Source organism: Palaemon carinicauda, chromosome 22, assembly GCF_036898095.1.
Source record: "Palaemon carinicauda isolate YSFRI2023 chromosome 22, ASM3689809v2, whole genome shotgun sequence".
Taxonomy (NCBI): domain Eukaryota; kingdom Metazoa; phylum Arthropoda; class Malacostraca; order Decapoda; family Palaemonidae; genus Palaemon; species Palaemon carinicauda.
This window is the reverse complement of record NC_090746.1, coordinates 20,306,962-20,326,122: the sequence shown is the minus strand read 5'-3', so window position 1 is coordinate 20,326,122 and position 19,161 is coordinate 20,306,962. Positions and strand designations below refer to the sequence as shown.

The following is a 19,161-nucleotide window of genomic DNA, read 5'->3' as shown; positions in this document are numbered from 1 at the left end:
TATTTCTCTTAATCTTGTTTTTCCTGAAGTTTTTATCGTTTATATGAAAGATCTAATTTAACGTTGTTCCTGTTCTTAGGATATTTTATTTTGATTATTTATTATTTCTCTTGTAGTTTATTTTTTTCCTTGTTTCCTATCCGCACTGGGCTATTTTTCCTTGTTGGAGCCCTTGGACCTGTAGAATGTTGCTTTTCCAACTAGTGTTATAGCTTAGCTTGTAATAATACTAATAATAATAATAATAATAATAATAATAATAATAATAATAGGTCACTTTCGTAAAAATTGCAGAGAAAATTCATTCAGCTTTTTATCTTCATTCCTTTGTTAATTACAATACAAAACGTCAACGCAAGTAAATCTAATAATAATTCTAATATTATCAATATTAATAATCTTAATGATTTAAATAACAATAATTCTAATATTGATAAATAATTTTAATATGAAAATGTTAAGTACCTAGGATTTAGAGGGGGAAAATGCTTGAAGACGAACAAGGGCAAGCGGAAACAGAAGGTGCAAAAGAAGACACCCAGACAAAAAGAATACATCAAAGGTATGACAGGGGTGAGTAATAATTTATGAAAGATAGATAAAAAACAATCCACAAAATTATTTTCTAATCAAGTTTGCCATGATTGGAAGATGCTGCCCTTAGCACTCCTGTACTTCGGCATTGAACCAGTAACCATAGTTCCCTCAGACAGTTTCATCTAGTGTTCTTTCTGTCTCATTTATAAGTAACATTATTACCTAAATCTACAGCAAGAAATTAAGTAGTTTCTTCCCTAATAGTATCTCTACATACCTTGTGAATATATATATATATATATATATATATATATATATATATATATATATATATATATATACCAGAGCGTCAAACGGACAAGTACAATCCCCAACTGTGGTGCCCAATCACGGTAGTGGCCTCCCAAGTAACCAGTGTAAACTCACAGTCCCGTGCAGGGATCGATCTGCTGCCATGCGAATGCTAAGGCGAACACGTTGCCACTGTACTAGCCACGAGGCTTGTATATATATATATATATATATATATATATATATATATATATATATATATATATATATAGTGTATATGCTCTTGGGACAATCTTTTTCTTTGGCAATTTCCATTATATAATAAAACACTTGAGGCATCACTTAACCTAAGATAACACTTTTTTCTACTTTTCTTTATCTTTTCTTGACTTTCTGGATAAATTTTGTTACTGTGCTGTTCCATTTATTCAACGATTGCCGACAGCAGTTCCAGCCATGTACTGTACTACGGGCCTACGGCTCGCTACACACGAGCGGTTTAAAACCGTGCGAGGATTCCCGCATGTCAACGAGCATTGTGTTCACACGAGCGGTTGTTTCCCATGCGGTTCTTTTGTATCAGGGAACAGAATACTAACCTGTCGGTGTTTGTTCGAGATGGGGGAGGTGAAGAAGAAAGTGGTCTTTGTGTATATAATAAACAGGGTGCTAAAAAGATCCACCCAATAATAATAATAATAATAATAATAATAATAATAATAATAATAATAATAATAATAATATGTTAATGTAATTGCAACATGAAAAAAATCGCTGTGTTCTACGAAAGTTCTAGATTCTACTTCGACACCAGCTGCCTGACGGGCGTGAGTTATACAGTACAAAATGATTCGATATAATGGGTCCGTCGCGCAGCGTCATGTTGCGTAATGCTACCGCAGTCTTGGGAACAACTGCTCCGTCAAGAACATTCGGGAGCATTTGATCCCTCACATATAAAGGACAGGTGACGAGCGGGAGAAAAGCAGACTTGACCGAACACTATTCGTGAGTGAAGACATTTCAACTACATCTACTGTGACCTGTAATTTGTTACTGAACTTGCAACGATATATCTTGAAGAGCATAAAGAAACTTCATGTTCACCGTCAAAAGCTGTGATCTTATGTTTCAACGTTTTATATCTAAAACTACGCAACGGCATCTGTCCCTCGCTGCAGAGAAGTTTGTGAAGTCAACTCAAGACCTACTTCGTCGTAAGAATTCATATAATGTTATTTAGTTTTGGTGTGCCGTTAGTATTTCTGTGGATCTTGCTTGTGTAATCCTGTAAATACTTATATAAATTCTCAAATATAGTTATAGTTTCTGTTGTTGGCTATCATTTTCATTTGCTGTTAATGTTTTGCCATTGTTTAGTAAACTATTTAGTAGATTTGCATAATCTACGTCGTGTACGATAGTTAAACGTAGCAATATGTGTGTGTGTGTGTGTGTGTGTGTGTATAGTCAGAGGCTTATTTTTTATCATAAAGTGGATATGACACTCGGAAACCACACTTTCCCATAAATTGCCGAGCCAGCAGGTTGTAACCAAGTAAGGTAAAGGGGGAAGGGCTGAATCTATGTGAGTGCACGTGTGCGCATATGTATCTAATTATTCAGACGTCATTTTTGACGGCTCGGGTACACTAGTTATAAGATAGTTGTATATGTACTTGTGCATAAATTTCTTCTTCTCATAGTCGTCACAGACGGGTGGTTGTTCATAATTTCTTAGACCTTGAGCTCGATCACGGACTGAAACTGTGACCAATATTCATGAAATGAACTTGACAGAATTGGGACTCCGAAAGGTTTATATATATATATATATATATATATATATATATATATATATATATATATATATATATATATATATATATATACATATATATATATGTATATATATATTTATATATATATAAATATATATATACATATATATATATATAAATATATATATATATAAATATATAAATATATATATATATATATATATATATATATATAATTTATATATATAAATATATATATATATATTTATGTATATATAAATATGTATATATATATATAAATATATATATATGTATATATATATATATATATATATATATATATATATATATATATATATATATATATATATATAATTTGTGTGCATGTATGTGTGTAGCCTATATGTATCAATGTACCTATACGATTTAAGGATGGGGATCTGTAACGTATATTCAGCCATGCCTCAGTGTTAGCAACTGTATATGGCTCAAATTTGGAATGTTAAGAAAATGGCCGTGGAGCCAGCAAAATCTTCCAGTAAGAATTGCTAAGGAATTAAAAAAAACGCTGCAACTTTCTAGCATCAGTACGCTATTCCAAATTGAATAAAGGAATATTTATATATCTATATAAACACATGTACATATATACAGGCACATATACATATTTATATGTATGTAAATATGTATGTGTGTATTGAGAGATGGTCCGAATATTCGTTAATTGCATTCGTAATAACGAATATTCTCATTTTTTTTTTCTTTTTAAGATTCGCATTCGTTCGTTCGTTCATTCAGATTCCCGGGCAATCAGTCATAGCCCCCAGATTCGCATTAATCTGGTGCCTACCAAAGATTTTTCGCATTTCGAATATCAAACTATAGCCCTATTTCAACACTATTCATATTAGGAAATGTCAAAAATCATCGACAGTTAACACGCAGACCCGCATCGCTGTGACTGAAGATCCCTTGACTTGGTGGAGAAAGCATCAAGAAACATTTTCAATTCTCTCTGCTATACAAAAACTAGAGCCGCACATCTTTGGCTTACTATCCACCAATTGTTGCCAGCGAACACCTCTTCAGCAGCAAGGTTTTTAATGAAAAAAAGGGAGCAACCTTCCTGCTGAGAGAGCTGAAAATCTTTTATCGTTAACACATAATTTACCAATAAATAATTCTATCTAATAAAGATCCCAAACAAGTTATATTTTTTTCTTCTTTCGTGATGCATGTCAGAATTGATCTTTTCTTTGCTTCATTATGCTCAAGTGAAAATATGCATATTCTTTATTTCATACAGAATAATCCAATATTTTTCCTTGTCTTTTATGATACATGAAAATTAATCGCCTTGAATGAGTGGAAGTTGGGGGAAGAAGTTGGTGTGAGGGAGGCGTGTGTAACACTTGAGTCCTCGTAACATGCACATTTAATTTATATTTATTCGTTCGATTTTCTGTGGCTAAAACTGTTACGGTTAGGAAAAAAAAAAATAACCGGCGATCACATTTGCCGTAATCACACACCTAAACACACGAACAGTTGCACATCCATATTGCACACATGCAGACTGCAAGAACAAACGTAACCTTTGCCCGAGGCTGAGGTCACCGTATTGACTATTCAAACAAAAAATTCGCATTCGGTTTGCAAATACTGAAAAATAGCCTACACATTCGGATCACCTCTAGTATGCCTATATGTGGGGAGTAACCAAATCCAGCTGGTTGATGAGCATCAGCCAGTGTGTATGGAATACAGATCCAGACGCACATCAATCATAAATATGGAATTTCAGAACGTGTGTGTTTATAAATGCATAAGCAAGTATCGGCGTCCAATGGTGCGTTTTTACCTCAAAGAAATATATATATATATATATATATATATATATATATATATATATATATATATATATATATATATATATATATATATATATATATATATATATATATATATATATATATATTGTTGAGGTTGAAAAACTTCATTGTTTTGAACAAAGGAAACTCACCAAAATCCGGTTGGAATCTTCATCCATTGTGATTATGAACTAGGAAAACTGACGTACACAAAAATTAATTTCCTTATTCGTTTTAGGTATTTCTCTTCACACAACGCACTTTGAGTTATGAATAAAGTTTAGATCTTGTCACCGAACATGGAATAAGTATCTAATAATTACGATAAAGCCACGTTCACTCAACTGAAACGTTAGATTACTTTCATTTTTTTCCCGTTCTCCCAGCAGTTGTACGCAGTAACACCGATTGGAGTCAACACTCAACTGAAGAGACCAGAAGTCAGAAATTAGAACTCAGATGTCAGTACGTTCTACACACCCGCAAGTGAAGTTACACACACATACGCACACCCATATGGGCCGGACCATATTACTTTTTAGTCATAGCCCCCAAATGTCAAGTCATTTGATAGACGACAAAGCAATAAAGGAAAACCCTGGTCCTCTTGTGCGAGGTCGAACTGGCAATGTTGTCAGTTTCCAATAGAATTTTATACTGTTTCGTATTTACATTTTATACTTATAGTACTCAATAGATTTACTTTCAATTTGTATTACGTTTGATGAAACACTGTCAATCATCTACTGACATGTAGAGAACATAAATAAGTAAACATTCAAATGGAAGATGGTACTGTGCTAAAACAGAATAATGGGTTTAACTAGTGTGTTCATTAACAACAAAGAAGGGAAATAGCCTATTGAAAAGGTAAACCGAGAGTGAAAGAAGTATGGTGATAATAGAGAAGTAACTGTAGTTGTTTAGACAAGATAATGCCATTAAAACTCAACATGACGATATATAAAACCGTTACCAAGCCCGTACAATTATATGGGGCAGAACCTTCACCACTTAACAGCAAAGAGGGGAGACTTGGAAAGAACCGTGCATCCATTGCCTGGTCTTCCCTAGTCCTAGCTTGGGTAGAGAGAGGGTTTGGACGGTGAAGAAATTCATATATGGTCAAGCTCTGGAGCATTGTCCTCCTAGCTAGGAGATTTTCACTGTTCCTTGCCTCTGTCATTCATGAGTACCTTTCAAACCTTAAGAGGATGGTGAGATGGATTTCTGGAATATCACTACTGGAAAGAAAGGAGAGTCAAGATACTATGGCAATGTGATAAGAAGGAATGAAGAGGAACGAATATCAAGAGGGATAAGAACATACCATTGATGGGGAGGACTGTGGAGCGTCAGTGGATCAGATGCATGGATGTGGTAAGGAGGGATCTGGGTGAAGTGGGACTCGGGGAAGAGGATGCAAGGATTAGAAATAGATAAAGTTGACTCAACTAGCCGACCCTGCTATACAGTATGACTAACAAGAATAAAAGGTGTTAGTGAATAGAAGTTAAATATATATGCATTTTATAGAAAAAGAATTACATTATATACATATATGTATGTAAACTTTTGTGTGTATAAATGTATACACAATATATATATATATATATATATATATATATATATATATATATATATATATATTTATACCATGCCAACGGTTATACTTGTGTAAGCGGATGAGCAACTTGGTGGAGTAATAAAAGCTTTGGGTGTGGAGGAAATACCCAATAAATTTCGAAGAAGTCACTGGCTAAAGGGGGACGGGTGGAGTTTAATGCGATGGACAAACTGTCTCTTCGGCTTTTACTCCTGATACCAGGCAGTTGATCTTACTAGAATTAGTATGGACCGGCAGCGGTCACTTGCCTTAGTTAGATAGGCACTGCGCATCACAAGGAACTGGCAATCCTTTGGTGCATATAGCCAATGATTTCTCTATGGATTTAATCAGTCATGGAAAGAGAAGATGAAAGAATGGCCCCCAGTCCCGGGCATAGCGGGGCACTAAGAATCTCCCGGTTTATAAATACTAGAAAAATTGAAAATAGGATATTGGAATGTTAGAACCATGAATCAGATTGGGAAGTTACAGCAAGTGGAGAGTTAATTTATGAAATATAGTTTGGATATCTTGGCGCTAAATGAAACACGTAAGGAGATTAGGAAGGAAACTGTAGACCAAGGCAATATATATAATCTACTCAGGAAGATCAGATGGAGTTGGAAGAGAAGGGGTAGGAATGGTGACGACACCAAGAGCAGAAAAGGTATTAACCGAGTGGAGAGCTGTGAATTGTAGATTGTTACTAGCAAAGTTCAAATCAAAGCACTGCAACATGAGTATTATAGTTTTCTATGCCCCGACAAGTGATTCCCCTGAAGAAAGGAAAGATGAATACTATGAAGAACTGCAGAGAGTAATAGATGAGATCTCAGAGAGAGATATGAAAATTGTGACTGGCGATTTCAATGCTAAAGTTAGAAGCAATAATCAAGGGATAGAGAATGTGATGGGTGTCGAGGGTCTTGGCAAAGTTGCAAATGAGAATGGAGCACATTTCATAAGTTTCTGTTCAGCAAACAATCTTGGCATTGGAGCTACTGTTTTCCAACACAAGAACATCCACAAGTATACATGGACTTCCCTGTGTGGCAATGATAAACACCAAATAGATCACATTGCCATTAATAAAGAGAGAAGGAGGACTTTGAGAAATGTAAGAAGCTATAAAGGTGCAGATATTGGTAGTGATCACCAGCTCCTCATTGCCACACTGAATTTAAAACTGAAAGCACCCAGCAGAAAGGTAGATAGAATATATAGGTTTGATACAACTAAACTTTTAAAAGAAGAGCACAGAGAAACATTTGCAATTGAATGTAGGCATTGATTTGCAATCTTAGAGACTTTAAGAGACGAAGAGCAGACAATCAAGGAAGAATTGTGTGATATTAAGAACTTATATCAGTCAGTTGGTAGTGAAGTCTTGGGACATGCAGTCACAAGGAGGAAGCCATGGATATCGAATGATACTTGGGATACTATAAAAATGAGACAAAAACAGAAATTGATTGTTGAAAGTTTTCGAGGAAGTAATAAAAATCACAAGGTAGAGCATGCTAAGTATTCTGGTATTGATAATGAGGTCAAAAGAAAAGCTAGGAATGACTGGAGAGAATATTCAGACAGTAAAGCAGATAAGGCTGACAAAGCTATGAATTCAGGAAGTGGCTATGGTGTAAGAATTGCTCATAGAATTATTAATGAAATCTCTATGGGGGCAAAGAAGAAGATGGCTATACCCATCAAAAAGAGCGATGGATCTGTTATAACAACAGAAGATGAAGAAAGCTAATGTTGGATGGAACACTTTAGTGAGGTTGTGAATAGGAGATATGAAGGGAATAATATGATTGATATGCCTGAAGCCGATGAAGACCTTGATGTGCCCATGAATGAATTCAGTGTGTTAGAAGATGAAACTATCCTAAAAACACTAGAGGTGGAAAACCCCTGGATATGATACAATAACTGCCGAGATGATACTGACCGAAAATTAAGTGACTCCCAGACTACTTACAAGATTATTTTCTAGAATGTGGCACGAAGAGGCAAAACCTGATGAATGGGAGTTAGGAATGTTGGTGAAAATGGCAAAAAAAAAAAGGAAACCTGATTGATTGCAATAATTACAGAGGCATAACACTTCCATCAGTTGTTATGAAAATATATAGTATATATACTTATTCTAAAGAGACTGGAGAGAAAAATTGATGAAAAGCAGGATTTAGAAAAGGTAGAAGTTGCACTGATCAAATTTTTATTTTGAGAATTGTTGTATAGCAATGCGTAGAATATAGAAATCCACTTTTGATGGCATTTGTGTACTATGAAAAAGCCTTTGATAGTGAGCACCGGCCAATTTCATGGAGAGTCCATCGTTATTATGGAATTCCCCTTAAATATGTAAATTTGATTAAGTCTGTTCACGAGCATAGCTAATGCAAAGTTAATATTACTGGAGTTTTATCAAATTAATTTCCAGTGAATAGCGGAGTACTTCTAGGGAAGGTGTTATCACCTATGTTGTTTATCCTCCTCGTGGGTTTTGTAATGCATAGAACAGTCGGAGATGGTAGAGAAGGATTGGACTGGTGATAGGAAATTAGCAGAAATAGAGTACGCTGATGATGTTGTCCTTGTTAGCAGAACATCACACGATTTGCAATGCTTACTTACCAGAATGCACGAAATATCACACGAGGTTGGGCTGAAGATAAATAGAAGAAAGACAGAGATGATGAGAACGGAGTATGCAATGGAAGATGAAATATCATTGGAAGGAGAAAGGATTAAAGCAGTAGAATCATTTAAGTATTTAGGAACTATGATCTCCAATGCAGGGTCTTTAGAATTAGAGTTTAGTGAAAAATTGAAAAAAAAGCAAATCAGACAATGGCTAGGTTAAGTAAAATTTGGAAATCTAATCGCCTGAAATTACATATACAAATCAGACTATATATAAGTTTAGTGAAATCGGTGTTACTCTATGGACATGGGTCATGGTATGAAAATGAAATCATCTCCAATAGATTAAGTAGATTTGAGAACAAAGCCCTCAGAAGAATATTGGGAGTTGAATGTCAGGAGAGGTTTAGAAATGAAACTATAAGAAAGATTACTCGAGTGCCATATGTGGATGAGATCATGATGAGGGGTAGATGGAGATGGTTTGGGCATGTTCTCCGCACTCCCCAAGAAAGATTGGTTCACCAAACGTTCTGCTGGGCTCCACAAGGCACTAGAAGAGTTAGAAGACACAGACCTACATGGCTGAGGACTACGAAGCACGAAATAGGAGATGAATAGAGAAGTACTGAATTAAAAGCTCAAGATGGAGACGACTGGTGAAATCTAACCGTGGCCCTTTGCGTCAATAGACGTAGGAAGAGATGATGATGATGATGATGATGATGATATATATATATATATATATGTATATATATATATATATATATATATATATATATATATATATATATATATATAAATCATTTCTACCTTGGAGCCGTCGCTCCAATTAATTTTGGAAATTGATTGCTGGCCCCGATCCCAGCCCAAAGGCCATTGAAGGAATGTACAGTATATTTCAAAGGCATCTGACGCAGCTCGATTACTCTCCACTCACTTAAGGACCAAATTCAAACTTCCTTAACACCGTCTGTCGCCAAATGAAGCCCTTCCGTTGCTGCCCCTCCTCATCGTTCTCCCTCTAACTTACTCCTTTTTAAAATCGTAAAATTACTTCAAATATTCTTATCTAATACGACAAAGAATTGCAATAGTTTTTACTCCTCATATCTGAGTAGATCATATTACCTTGTAAAACAAACTTCAATAAAATAAATTGCCGTTTTGAGGGTCACGTAAAAGTGGAAGTTTTTGTAATATAGTATAAAGAAATGATTGTTGCCTTTTACACTTTCCATCTGCTGAATATAACTAACACACACACACACATATATATATGTACATATATATATATATATATATATATATATATATATATATATATATATATATACAGTATATGTATATATATGTGTGTGTGTGTGTGTGTGTGTGTGTGTGTGTGTGTGTGTAGTAAACCCAGCAATACCTGTTCTCATCTGTCGATCAATGAAACTATTATTCGTGATGCACAGAAAATCTATTTTCTAAACAATATTATATAACAAATGGGAAATTATGAAAATGTGTAAGTTATATCAAAGTGAGTAAGCAGTAAATTCCTAATTAATATATATATATATATATATATATATATATATATATATATATATATATATATATATATATATATATATATATATATATATTTCATGGTCGAAAACTAAGTGCAAAAAATATATGATTTCCGTTTAAATGGTGTTTTATAATCATAGTACTATGTACATTGTTACCTATATATATATATATATATATATATATATACATATATCATTAGCTGTTCCTAGTCCACTGTAGGACAAAGACCTCAAACATAACCTTTCACTCCCACCTGATTATAGTCTTTCTATGCCAGTCTATTTCTGCAAATTTTCTCAACTCGTCAATCCATCGTCTTTTTTCCCCTTCCCTGCTTACTAAAACCTCAGAACATGAGCTAGTTACAAATCAAAGAGAAATGGAAAGAATAATGACGAGAATAACACTGAGAGCCAGAAAAAGAGCAACATGGATACGAAAGCAAAATAGAGGATATTCTACCGCGTAAGAAAAGAAATGGACATGGGCAGGATATATAATGAGAATGACATAATAGATGGACTTTAGAATTAAAGAATCATATATATATATATATATATATATATATATATATATATATATATATATATAAATATGTGTGTACATATATGTGGCTGTGTATATATGTAACAGTATGAATATTGAATACAATGATCTCCAACTCACATTTTTCTGGTCCACTGATTTTCCATAATAATATCCGCCGTCCACCTTGCCCAAGTGTAGTTCACCACCTATTTATGCAACCCTTCCCACCCGGTAGAAAGGAAGAATTAAACTAACTCTGCTACCTAAAGCTCTCCAGTAGCTGAACGTAGCTTTGGTCTGCCAATGACGGCAGTCTCATATCTGTTTGGTGCGTTCAGTTGAGTCATAGTTGTTGACATGTCGTTAGATAGCAAGTCATTCAGACAATTGTAAACCGACGTTGACCTTGGTCTTTTAATATTGTCTGTTTACCGGCTCAGTACGTTTACATGTCTAGTGATACGATAAATAACATGTGATCATTGTGCAAAATTCAATATATATATATATATATATATATATACATACATAAATATATATATATATATATATATATATATATATATATATATATATATATATATATATATATATATATATATATATATATGTGTGTGTGTTGATAGGTAGACAGATAGATAAATCACGGATACGTGTGGCGGTGTGGGTTTGTGGGGTACTCTGAATTCAGAACAATGCGTCACTTTGTTTAAAAAAATTATCAGTAGTGTTACTACAAATTGCAGTACAGTATGTTATCAGTTTCCAAATTTTTTATGCATTCTTTTGTCATGTAGCAAAGTCACTATTTTTTTTTATAAATTGGTTAAACATAGATTATTATCTAATCATCTTTTAACACAAAAATATGAATATCACGATATTGCCATATATTAAGTGCGATCATCTAAACACTCTAGGGTTTCATTCATTTAATTATCTAAGTTGACATTTGTCAATCTTAACGCTCTCGTTTAGTATGCTGTATAAACTTTACTACGTTAAGTACCACATATATTGCCGCAAAGTGACTTTCAGTCATAATTTTAAGAAAATCAAAACATCAGATGGAAAATTAACTCAAGAAGTTGGAAAAGTTGAAGCTCAAGATCATTAAACTGAAGTCATCTGGCGTAGAAAGACCATAAAGAGAGGAGAGGAAGGACATGTCTGAGTCCTTTGTCCTGCAGTGGACTAGTTACAGCTGATGTTCTTGGCCCATTACTTTTCATACTATATACACATGACATGTGGTTTGGCCTAGAAAACAAGCTTGTTGCATATGCAGATTATGCTACTCTCTTTGTATCAATTCCATCTCCTGAATGTAGATCTGGGGTTGGGGAATCCCTTGATAGAAATTTAGCTAAAATTAGTGCATGGTGCAAATTATGGGGTATGAAGTTGAATCCTAACAAAACTCAAAGTATGATTGTATAAAGGTCAAGGACGGTGGCTCCTCAACATCCGGATATCAGTATTGATAATGTTTCTTTAAATTTTTATGACTCTTTTAAAATTTTAGGTGTGATTCTCGACAGTAAATTTACTTTTGAGAAACACATTTGGTCTGTGTCTTCCTCAATTTCACACAAAAATTGGCTTATTGAGAAAGTCTTTTAAGATTTTTGGTGATCAATCTATTCTGAAGAAGTGTTTTAATTCTTTCATTCTACCTTGTTTTGAGTATTGTTCTCCTGTCTGGTCTTCCGCTGCTGATTCTCATCTTAATTTGTTGGACAGAAACTTACGGTCTATTAAATTTCTTATTCCTGATCTAGATATTAATCTTTGGCACCGTCGTTCAATTAGGTCATTATGCATGTTGCATAAAATTTTTTATAACTCTGACCATCCTTTACATTCAGATCTCCCTGGACAATTCTATCCTGTTCATAATACTAGGCAGGCAGTTAATTCTAATAGCCAGGCCTTCTCCATCATGAGGCTCAATACTACACATTACAGTATTCTAGAAGTTTTATTCCAGCTGGGACCAAGTTGTGGAATGATCTTCCTAATCGAGTAGTTGAATCAGTAGAACTTCAAAAGTTCAAAATTGGAGCAAATGTTTTTATGTTAACCAGGCTGACATGAGTCTTTATATAGTTTATATATGACATATCTGTTTTTGACGTTGTTAATAGTTTATATATGAGTCTTTATGACATATCTACTTTGATGTTGTTACTTTTTTTAGAATGATGTATTGTTAATTTGTTCTCATCATTTATTTATTTCCTTATTTCCTTTCCTCACTGGGCTATTTTTCCCTATTGGAGTACTTGGGCTTATAGCATCTTGCTTTTCCAACTAGGGTTGTAGCATGGCTGGTGATAATAATAACAATAATATTAATAATAATAATAATGATGATGATGATGATGATATATACAGTATATATATATATATATATATATATATATATATATATATATATATATATATACAGTATATATATATATATATATATATATATATATATATATATATATATGTATATATGTATATGTATATGTATATATATATATATATATATATATATATATATATATATATATATATATATATATATATATATATCAGACTGTGAGCAAATCATAAGTGAAGCTACTCACATGTCTGGTAACCGATTAGACCTCGTATACACTGACTTCCCTGGCATTATAACAAGTAAGGCTGGTACTCCAGTTGGGACATCTGATCATGCTTTGATTTCATTAGTTGTGAAGACTGTGACGGGCCGAGAGAGGCTGTGACTAAGAAGGCAGGATGAAAGCAACTGAGTAACTTTATTACAGAACATCTGTTTATATATACATAAATTCCAGGCAAAAGAGAGGGGAGAGCAAAGATACAAAGCATAATATATACAAAAAAAGAAGTGTCGTTACTATGTACGATCGTGTGACACACGGTTGGTACATGCCACCCCCCCCCCCCACCTAAAAATAACATACTGTACATGTTAAATAGGGCGTCCTCATCTAGAGAGACGAACTGTAGGTGGGTCATCTGACAGGAGATAAGCAGGTTTTAAACGATCAATGGAGACCCAGTCTTCTTTGCCACGAATGTTTAGTAGGAATGCTTTCAGACTGTGTTGGATCACAAGGAAAGGGCCCGTGTATAGGGGCGTTAGCGGTGGCTTGCTACTGTCATTGCGTAGGAAGATGTGCGTTGCAGAGTGCAAGTCTGTCTATGTGTCATGCTTTGCTGGGGGCTTGTAAGTCTGGTGTCATGGAGTAAATTTTCCCACGACGTGACGTATGCATTGGAGATCGTCGGAGGAGGATGCAGAAAGAAAAACTGCAGTAGGGACGATCAACGGGTTGCCATACACCATTTCAGCTGCCAAAACGTCGAGGGCATCTTTAGAAGTGGTCATTGGTCCCAGGAGGACCCAGGGAAGCTGAGTAAACCAGTTGGAATCCTTGCAAGGGGACATCAAAGCTGCTTTGAGGGTGCGATGAAAACGGTCAACCATTCCATTGGCAGCAGGGTTGTAGGCAGTTGTCTGATGTAGGGTGATGCCCAGGAGATTCGCTAATGATGTCCACAATTGAGAGGTGAAAGTGGTACCTCTGTCAGGAGTAATATGCTCAGGGATACCAAATCTTGCAATCCATCCTGAGAGTAAGGCAGATGTACATGAGGCGGACGTTACAGCTTCCATGGGAATGGCTTCAGGCCAATGAGTGGAGCGGTCGATGACGGCAAACAGGTAACGATGTCCTTGTGATAGGGGGCCTACAACGTCGACGTGAATGTGGGCAAAACGACGCTGAGGTTGAGGATAGGTGCCCACTCCTGAATCCGTGTGTCAATGTACTTAGGAAGTTTGGCAAGAAGTACAGGTGCAGACCCAATCCTTAGCCTCCTTAGAAATGCCATGCCAAATGAACTTTGTCTTCAGCAGCTGTGCAGTAGGACGGCACGAGGGATGTGAAAGGCCGTGAATGAAATCAAACACCTGTCGGCGCATGGGAGCAGGAATCCAAGGTCGCGGTCTACCAGTATTGACATCACAGAGGAGGGTGGCATTGGAGTCATCGAGGGGGATGTCTTCCTAACGGAGGGATGTGCAGGATGTCCTACATGCTTGATACTCTGGATCCTGTCGTTGGGCTTCAGCCAAGGCGTTGTAATCCAATCCCAATTGAACGGCAGCCAACGTGTTTCTTGACAGGGCATCGGCAACGGGATTCATTTCCCCAGGGACGTGTTGAAGGGTGCAATTGTATTCAGCCACGGCGGAGAGATGTCGGCGTTGACAGGTGGACCAGGCATCAGACTGTCGAGTGAAGGCGTGCACCAGAGGCATGTGGTCTGTGTGAATGGTGAAGGACGTACCTTCTAAGAAATGGCAAAAATGACGAACAGCCAAGTGCACCGCCAGCAATTCGCAATCGAAGGTAGAATAACCCGATTCTGCTTTGGACAGTTTTCTGCTGAAGAAGGCCAATGGGTGGGGCGAGCCGTTGATCACCTGTTCAAGTACTGCACCGGTAGCGACGTCGCTGGCATCGGCAGAGAGAAGGAAAGGGGCATGTGAGATGGGAAAAGTGAGAGCTGCAGCAGTTGATAGGGCCTTCTTTGCATTGCAGAAGGGCGCTTCTTGAAGGGGACCCCACTTCAGGTCTTTTGGCTTGCCCTTAAGGAAGGCGTAGAGGGGAGCAAGAGTGGCAGCAATGGCGGGCAGAAATTGGTGATAATAGTTGATCATGCCCAAGAATTCCTGCAGAGCTTTGACGGTCGAGGGCCTGGGGAAGTTCTGAACGGCTGCTACCTTCTCAGGGAGGGGATGGACTCCTTCAGGAGTGATACGGTGCCCTAAGAACGACACTTCTTTGGCGCCAAAGGTACACTTGTCATGCCGGACTACAAGGCCGTTTTGTTGCAGGCGGTCGAGCACGGCAGGTGACGGAGGTGTTCCTCTTTTGAGGAAGAGAACACAAGTATGTCGTCCACATAACATACACAGAAGGGGAGGTCCCCTAAGATGCCATCCATGAGACGTAGAAAAGTGGCCCCAGCATTACGAAGGCAAAAACATGAGTAATTGAAGGTGTATGTACTAAACGGAGTGGTAATGGGGGTCTTGGGGATGTCTTCTGGGTTCATAGGCACCTGATAATACCCTTTCGGGAAGTCGAGCGTGGAGAAAACCTTCGCTTTGTGCAGGTAGGAGGTTACGTCGGCAATGTTTAGGAGGGGGTAGTGATCCGGTTCTGTTTGCATGTTCAAGCGCTTGTAATCCCCGCACGGATGGAGGGAGCCGTCTTTCTTCAGAACGATGTGTAAGGGTGACGACCATGGGCTGGAGGCCTTTTGGCAAAGGCCCATTTCCTCTATTTTGGCGAATGTCTGTTTGGCGGCTACCAATCATTCCGGTGCCAGACGTCTGAATTTTGCGAAGACTGGGGGTCCCGTCATCTTGATATGGTGATAAATACCATGCTTGGCAGGAGCCGTGGCCGTTTGGCAAAGTTCTGGACGGAAAACTTCCGGGTACAACGTGAGGAGGTGGGCGTAGGCATCCATGGGTGCGCTGATGTGGTGAGCGAGGTTGGAGGGGGCGGGTTGAAGAGGTGTCGACAAGTACGAGTCTGCGTTGACCAATCGTCGGTGGGCGACATCGACCAGAAGGTGGAAATGAGACAGGATATCTGCACCAAGGATTGGCAATGTGACGTCAGCAACGAGAACCTTCCAATTAAATTTACAGTTTCCAAACGATAATGTGAGGTTCTCTAACCGTAGGTGGGTATCACAGATCCGTTGGCAGCTACCAGGCAGACGTCGGCAGACGTAGACAGACTACGTCGTGTCCTGAAGAGTTCCCTTGGCAAAAGAGAACGACAAGCACCCGTGTCTACCAAAAATCGCACGCCCATTCCTGCACCATGTAAAAAGAAAAGATTAGAAACATGGGAGGCCACCGCCATGAGCGATGGCCTACTTACATGTTTTTTGGCCACTGACAATCCTTGGCACATTTCTTCGCAGCTGCCCCGAATCTGTAGTGTTAGTGGCAAAACTGCAGCCGATGGGCGGCAGTAAGTGGCTGTAGAAGTCGTTGGTTGGGGCGCGAGCGAGTGGTGGGTGATGGGTGGCTTTGTCGCCGCTCCAACACGTCACGGGGTAGGCGTGTGTGTCCTACAGCATTCACGTCAGCCTCGGTTGACGTTGAATAGGCGTCCTCTTTGTCAGGAGTGGAGGCGTTGATGGAGGTCTTGAAGGTCGTGAAGTGGCTGTCCATAAGGGCGTCAGCTTTGGTCATCAAGTCCTTTATGGGTAAACTAACGATATCGGGTATGGCAGCGCGTACAGGTTCGGGTAACCGGCGTATCCAAAGGGCACGAAGTAGATTCACCTCACAAGGAGAGCTGTCTGTGGCAGGTTGCAAGCGAGCGATACTGGTCATATCTCTGAGGACAAGCGAAGCCCTTTGGTCCCCCAATCGCTGTTGAGAGAGCTGAAAAAGCTTTGCTATACGGGTGGCTGGCGATGGCGAGTACTGCTGCAGAAGGTATGTTTTGAGGGCATCATACACTATTGGGGTGTCTCCTTGTTCACAAAGCTAGTCGGATATTTCCGGGAAGGTGTCCTCGGGTATCGCCGCGAGAACATAATCTGCTGTGATGGTTGAGCGAGTCACGCCCTTGATACGGAACTGGACTTCTGCGAGCTAAAACCAAGCAAACGCCTCTCCGCTGGCGAACGACGAAAGTTTCAATGGGGCGGCGCCAACTTCCGTGAAGTCCGCTATAGTACCAATGACGGGGGGTGGAAGGCAGGAGGAGCGAGTTGACTTCCAAAGTCACCAATGTTACGAGCCGAGAGAGGCTGTGACTAAGAAAGCAGGATGAAAGCAACTGAGTAACTTTATTACAGAACATCCGTTTATATATACATAAACTACAGGCAAAAAGGACATAAGAACATAACAGGCAATTTCATGTTCAACTGACAACAGTTGCTGTTAACAGTTAACGGTGAGAAAAACAGACATGTTTATTCAGATCCTTATCAATGCGAGGGGAGAGCGAAGATACAAAACATAATATATACAAAAAAAGAAATGTTGTTACTATGTACGATCGTGTGACACACAGTTGGTACAAGACTGAGCAGCCTGTCCCTGATGTATCTTACTCATGTAAGATTCATATGAAATCTCATGCAGACTAGAATAGGATTTTGCATGATCTTTTGGGCTTGAATTGGTCACAATTGTATAGTAGTGTTGATCCTGTAGTCCCTTTGAATGAGAATCTAGTCATCATAATTGATAGGTGTATCCCTTCTCGTGTACTAAAGTACCGAGTGAAGGACAAACCATGGTTCAATGATGATTGTAGACGTGCTTATTTGGAGAAGCAAGAGGCCTATCATCTTTGGAAGGGTAACAGATTAGATTTGACCTGGAATAACTATACTCAGCTTAAAGCTTTTGCTCAGAGAGTTTATTCTTCAACTGAAAAAGAATACAATTTAACCATAAAAGAAAGCGTTTCTGGTACAACCCATGAGAATAAGTGGTGGACTACCCTTAAATCTGCACTCTTTGGTGTAGATGTAACAGTTCCTCCTTTACTTAAACCAGATGGCTCTGTCACTCACTATCCAAAGAAAAAGGCAACCCTTTTGGTAGAAATGTTTGACAGCAAGCAGAGTGATGAGAAAATCGTACTTCCTCATTCCTCGTGAAATTAAAGCTCTGTTGATGGACCTTGATGATTATGGAGATGTAGATCCAAATGACATCTTTCCTTTGTTTTTTATAAAGACTGCAGATTTCTTAGCTTCCAAGTTATCTGTTATTTTGCGCAAGTTAGCAAGAAGAGGCACTTTTAGCACTTGTTGGAGAATTAGTAATGTTACTCCACTATGTAAATGTGTTTGTGGTAGTTCAAGTCCAACTGATTACCGCCCAATTTCCAAAACTCTCATATTATCTAAAGTTTTTGAAGATTTTTTGGCAAAACCTCTTAATGGGATTGCTGAAGGTAATCATCTATTCCCTAGTTTGCAATTTGTTTATCGTAAAGGCCTTAGAGCATGTGATGCCCTTCTTGCAATCTTCATTGCTGTACAGAAATCCCTTGATTGTGGTCATGAAGTCTGTATGATTGGCCTTGATTTTGGTGCTGCCTCTGACCGTGTTTATCTTGAGGCCCTTGTTTTCTAACTCAAACAGTTGGGAGCAGGTGGGTTGTTTCTTAGCATTATTATTGATTTTTTTAAGTAATAGATAGCAAAAAGTTGTTGATGGGCACCATAGTAAGTATAAGAATGTGATATCTGGTGTTCCTCAAGGTAGTGTTCTTGG

The 19,161-nt window shown here is 37.8% G+C and overlaps 1 protein-coding gene across 5 annotated transcripts in view; it reads right to left on the bottom strand.

The window, feature by feature from the left end:
* The window catches only part of LOC137616356 (organic cation transporter protein-like), a 74,735-nt gene that overhangs the window by 45,441 nt on the left and 10,133 nt on the right, over positions 1–19,161 (bottom strand). The window contains exon 1 of one of the 5 annotated variants that reach the window (XM_068346022.1): positions 10,965–11,138. The exons of 1 other annotated variant lie outside the window; for it this stretch is intronic. The gene's annotated coding sequence lies outside the window, so the exon portion shown is untranslated. Of the gene's footprint in view, positions 1–4,632; positions 4,890–10,964; positions 11,139–19,161 lie in introns of those variants that run through there. 3 more of the 5 variants (XM_068346020.1, XM_068346016.1, XM_068346018.1) reach the window with 3 other exon arrangements.